The sequence below is a fragment of the Chinchilla lanigera genome, unplaced genomic scaffold (genome assembly GCF_000276665.1).
Source record: "Chinchilla lanigera isolate Chin_1 unplaced genomic scaffold, ChiLan1.0 scaffold00037, whole genome shotgun sequence".
Classification (NCBI taxonomy): Eukaryota; Metazoa; Chordata; class Mammalia; order Rodentia; family Chinchillidae; genus Chinchilla; species Chinchilla lanigera.
In genome coordinates this window covers 14,933,216-14,939,154 of record NW_004955438.1, presented here as the reverse complement: position 1 = coordinate 14,939,154, position 5,939 = coordinate 14,933,216, and the positions used below count along the sequence as shown (strand labels likewise).

At 42.2% G+C, this 5,939-nt stretch overlaps 1 protein-coding gene across 1 annotated transcript in view; it reads left to right on the top strand.

Moving 5' to 3' along the window:
- Window positions 1-432: 432 nt before the first annotated feature.
- Window positions 433-5,939, top strand: part of Lgmn (legumain) — a 32,867-nt gene continuing 27,360 nt past the window's right edge. Inside the window, exon 1 of the mRNA XM_005390332.2 lies at window positions 433-571. The gene's annotated coding sequence lies outside the window, so the exon portion shown is untranslated. The remainder of the gene's footprint in view (window positions 572-5,939) is intronic.

The following is a 5,939-nucleotide window of genomic DNA, read 5'->3' as shown; positions in this document are numbered from 1 at the left end:
CCCCAAATCTTCTGGAGATCCTAACACCCCGACTCAGACCCAGTACAATCACAACAATCTCTATAGATGACAAGAGAGCAACAATAGTCATGAAACTTCACTGGGTGAGTACAATGCAAAATCAAGTTTGGAAACCAATGAGTTAGTCTGACCCCTGAGTCGGATCCTTCTGGAATTACGGCCCCTTCTGGAATTATGGCCCCTCCCAGTCCTTAAAAACCCGGGTTCCCGGACCCCAGATGACTGCACAACCTGCTCCCCAGACCCCCGCACCACTGGGCCCCAAAGCCCCACCCATGCACACTGGTACTTTCAGTCCCTGTGACTCATTGGACGCATTCTCTCTTCTTATTGGTTTTCGGAGATGTCCCGCCCCACAGCTCCACCAATCATCGCCGCACCGTAGATTCTTAGAGCGTGGAGCGGCGGCTCCCGGGGTCAATCACTGCAGGGTTGACGTCAGTTGTTGTCTGTTCTGAGGCTGCGCGGCTCCAAGAGTTCCCACGGTGCTGCTGTCTCCGCCGCCGCCGCAGCGGCCGCCTCTGTGTCTCCGCTGCGCTGACAGCCACAGGTAACCGCGGGCCCCCTCACGGGACTAGGGTCAGTATCCAAGCAGGCCAGGGCTGCGGATCAGCCGCAGGTCGTGGCCTCAAGGCTTGGATTTTCACTTTCCCGAAACCTTGTCTGAGCAATCTGTTTGTTGCACTGCGAAGGGGACTTTCGGGTACTTGAGTCCCCAGAGAACCCCTGCGACTTTTGCGCCCAGAGTCTTGAGAGGGTGACGGTGACAGAGGAGGTGGGTTCCGTCTTTTCCCGCCTGCTTTGGCTGGAACGGCGTGTTGCTCCGGAAAGGAAAAGGAGGCTGTAGAGAAGGCCGGATCAGTTGAGATCCCACAGCTAGGGAGTGTCCAGCGGGATTCGGGGCTTGGTTCTGACCTTTACAGCCTAGGAGTTCAGGCTGTTGATGCTTTTAACACATGAGGATTAAACCCAGGAGATGAGGAAGAGCTGTTAACAGCAGCAACACAAACACCCAAACAAAAATACCCCAAAATTTCCTTCCGAGAAGTCAGGCAGATGTGGTTCTGGAAAAGTTTCGGGGCGACCCACATCAACTGGGAGAATGTAAGCTAACCGGGAGTGGTCCCTTGCCCCCGTAGGATTCAGGGTAGTTCTGTGTCGACCTCTCTAGCGTCTGGAGACTGTAAGAAGGCACTTCTGTCACGTGCTTTGTGCCCGGGTCTGAGACTCGACCTGTGACCTGTAGGGAGTGGAATAGCATTGCTTTCTGGAGCTTTACTAAGCTTTTTGAGTTGGGATTACTTCGTGAAGGGGAGCTGCATTCTACGAACCTTTCCAGTGTTATAGGGTAGGAGTACAGGTGTGTATAGGGATTGCATTCCAACCCTGACTTGTGGGAAGAGAGACGCGTTCATAGAGAAGGGGATGCTCAAGTTAAATTGGAGGCGCTAGTGTGGGAGGAGCATTTCACTTGGAAAGCAACCTGGCGAAGGCAGGGGAAGAGCAATGCTTTTGTACCTGGAGTTGAGCCTAATTGGAGGAAGGGTTTTCACGTGGGTGGTAAATTCTATGAGCCATGAGCATAGAGAGGAACGTCTTGATCTGTCCTGTGCCGCTGAGAGAGATCTCGATGTTGTCCTGAACGCCCAAGGAGCTGCTGCCCTTGAACTCACTTTTGTAGCCTAGGCTGGTCTCAAACTCCCAAGGATCTTCCTGCCTCAGTCTCCTGAGTGCTAGGATTACAGGCGTGCGCCACCACGCCCGGCTTAAATCTGTATCTTAAATACCGGGTAGGGTAGAAAACTGCTGGGGAGAGGTCATACTAAAGACCATTGCAATAATTTCTAGGAGAAATTCCCAGAGTTTTAAAGACCAATGAAGTGGGAGAAAAGATTTTGATCTATCAAGGAAGTAGAATATATGGTATTCAGTACCATTCAGAAAAAAAAAATACACGAATACTGTTGCTTAATGAAGGGGATGTGTTTTGTGAAATGTGTCATTAGGCGATTTTATTGTTATTCACACATGGAGTATATTCACATGAGCCTAGATACGGTATAGGCCACTGGATGTGCCTCTTCATGCAAGGAAAAGATGTACACAGGAGGTGGCTAAGGCTGCTGCTGGCATAACAAGGCGTGCTGTTTTACAGTAACTTTTTTGTATATAATTAGGAGTTTTTTCTAATATATGACAGACAATGTAGTATAGTAAGTATATAAACCACTACCATAATGCTTTGTCGTTATCAAGTGTATGTACCATACTAAATTGTATGTGCTGTACTTTTATGCAACTGGCAGTGTTTACAACTAGTAAATTTGTTTACCCACCCCTGAGCTGCATCCCCAGCGCAAGCATTATGCTAGGACATTATAATGGTACAATGTCATTGACAGTAGATGTTTCAGCTACATTATAATCTTATGGGACTGCTATTATACGTGTGGTCCATTGTTGATCAAAACATCATTATGCAGTGCATGGCTGTATATTGAAGTGAAGCTCTGGGAGGCTTTCCTACCTATGACTCTTTTGAAGAAATTCCCAGTATTTTTTTTTAACCACAGAAGTTGCTCAGTAGATCATAATTTGGGGGGAAGTTCTCTTAGGTATTGAGGGTGTTGAAATGTGAATGATTAAATATAACTCAGATTTTCTTGTAGTCCAGGAAGTGCACATTAAAACCACGATTATTCCCCTTCTGGGTATTTTCCCAGAAGAAATGAAAACATCATACCACAGCAGTATGTGTGCACCCATGTTTATAGCAGCACAATTGTAATAGCTAAGTTTTGGAAACAACCCAGACGCCCATCAACCGAGGAATGGATAAAAAAGATGTGGTATTTTTATACAATGAGTACTACTCAGCTATAAAAAAAGATGAAGTCGAGGCTTTTATAGGTAAATGGGTGCAACTAGAGATCGTACTCATAAGTGAAAGAAATCAGAATCGCTTGTGTAAACCTCAAATTGTCTCCCTCATGTAAGAAACTGAAAGAGTAAATAAGATTAAAAAGGTACAATAAATATAGTGAAAGGGAAAGAAACTGCTCAAAAGGAAAGAACAGCTGGGATGGGGGAAAAGAGGAAAGAAGGAAGGGAAAAAAAGATGTCTATATACATGAGATAGCTAAAATAATTGTACTACTACTTTCTATTAGTTCATTGAAAGGAACTGTTATTGCTTATATTGTTTGATCAATTTTGCATGCCTGTATCTTGTAATCTGAGCAATTACTTTGAAGATACAATATGCAATATAATAACCATTGTTAATTTCCTATCATCTTATTTTGAAATTCTGTATTGTTTTTATTGGTTTTTTTTTTTGTTTGTTTTTTGTTTTTTTTTTTGTTTTTTTTCCGGTACCAGGAACCGAACTCACGACCTTGCGCTTGCCAGGCAGGCGCTTTGCCGCTGAGCTAAATCCCCAGCCCTGGTTTTTTTTTTTTGTCTGCTTAAAAAAAGCCATGGTTAGATATTTATCAGATTAAGAGTTGTAAAGTTTGATCCTGTCAAGAAATGATAGGTACAAAGGAAATGTGGGATGCATGTGTATCTTAAGATAGTATAGCCACTAGCAAAATGTGTATATTTTGTTTTCTGGTACCAGGAATAGAACTCAGGACCTTGCACTTGCCAGGCAGGCATTGTGCCGTTGAGCTATATCCCTGGCCCAGTATATATATATATTTTAAAACCCTGTTGTTCCACTTGTAGAAAGTACCCTTGACATTTGTATACAAAGAGAGGGATAGTAAGATTTTTATTGCAGCACTGTTTATAATAGTTAAAAAAAAGGGGAAACAGCCTAAAAGTTCATTGGCAGAGGAATGTGTATAGAGTAGATTTAGATCTTTTTAAAATGAATGATAAATTAACTGGAGATGCTACTTTGGAAGAGTATTACCTTATGGAGTGTAGGGAATGGGATTATATGGAAGGAAAATTTTACTTGTAATGTTTTATTTGGAAAAAAGACAACAAATTTACAAAATATTAACAGCTGATAGGCTGGTTCTCTAGGTAATAGATAGTGGATGTTTTATGTTATTTTTGTATATTTGTCTACTCCTAAATTTCTTCAAATAAAAATTATCCTTTAAAGTAAAACTTTAACCTAAAAATTAGCATGTAGGTATAAAAATTAGGTTAAATAGTTTTGGAAAGAGACCACAAATTGCATTAGTACCAAATTTCAAAAATAGTGATATGAGTGAAAGAGAATTTGTATGCCAAATAAGCACTGAAAATAAAACATGGAGATACTATTAACCGTTGGCCAGAATTGCTACCCACGTTAGTAGATTTATGGCACCGGGAATCGAACTCAGGACGTTGCGCTTGTTAGGCAGGCACTTGTGCCACTGGGCTATATCCCCGGCCCCACTTTAGTAGATTTCAATAAATATCTTTTGTGTGTGTTTTTGAGGTAAGAGAAGAAATAGAGATAGGTAGAAAAGAGACAAGGGAATTTTATTTTAAAATTGTAGTTTCGGCTGGGGGTGGTAGTGCGCCCCTGTAATCCCAGCACTTGGGAGGCCTCTCCCGAGGCCCTCGGGAGAATTTGAGACCAGCCTAGGCTACATAGTGAGTTCAAGGCCAGCCTGAAATACAAACCAAGACTCAAAAAACCAAACCAAACCAAACCAAACCAAACCAAACCAAACAAAAAAAATTGCAATTTTGATAACTGCAGCTTTAACACATAATCAAAGTTACCCAAGATTACAATGCTGTTTTTACCCCTAGGCTTTTTTGATTTTCCTCTTCCAAGTCTCCTCACTCCCAAATTCCTAAAGGGTCTTAAAGATACAATAAATCATAAATTCAGCCTGTGTTTTTCTGTGGATATTATAGATCCTTAAATTTTGTTTTGTTTTGTTTTGTTTTTGGGTACTGGGATTCGAACTCAGGACCTTGCACTTGCTAGGCTGGCGCTTGTGCCACTGAGCCATATCCCCAGTCAGATCCTTAAATTTCAAACACTTCCACTCTTGAAGAAATAGCATTGTCAGGCACCAACCATGTCTCCAATCAAACACATATGAATGGTCTGCATTTTCACCTAATTGATACAGCTAGTTTTTCTGTCACTTAAGGAAGTAGACTCTAGGTAAATAAATGATAAGTAACTCAAAAAACACAGGTCCCAGGTCACCTGTCGGAGGCTACCCCAAGACCACAAAACACTGCCAACCCCAGACCACAGTGCATCATGCTCTTGAGCTCTGCACCCTTTTCTCACCATATAGTTCTTGGATTCTATGTAATAAATATTTCTCTCATGGACACATCCTGAAATGCTTTTCTGAAGAGCCAATAACCTACCTTGGGCAGGTTGAGGTCCCCGTCTCCTCTATAGGGGGGTTATCCCAGACCCTACGTGGTGGTATTATGAAATATGTTTGTTGCTTATACTTCCCGTAATATTGGAAGATAATTTATTTTTTTATTTTTAATTTTTTTGTCCCGTACCAGAAATTGAACTCACTACCCTTGCGCTTGCCAGGCAGGCGCTGTGCCGCTGAGCTAAATCCCCAGCCCCTGTTGGAAGATGATTTAAAAGAAATAAAATAAAGTCATCAATCTACACAGATATAAAATATGTTAAGAATTCTACTTAACTATTAATAGAGAGGCTTGGTGAGGTGTTGCAGTCACTTTAGAAGGGATCAAAGAAGAGTCACCTGTGCAGATTTAGAAATACTGAAGTGAATGTGTGCATGGGAGGAAAAACTGGGCTACGGGAAGAAGTTGAGTTGCTAGAAATCGTTTGCATGTCTATAGACAAGAATTATTTGCATATTGTTATTCATAGTATGCTTTTTTCACTTTTGACAGAATCAGAATTAGATGGCCTAGGGGCTGGGGATTTAGCTCAGCAGCAAAGCGCCTGCCTGGCAAGC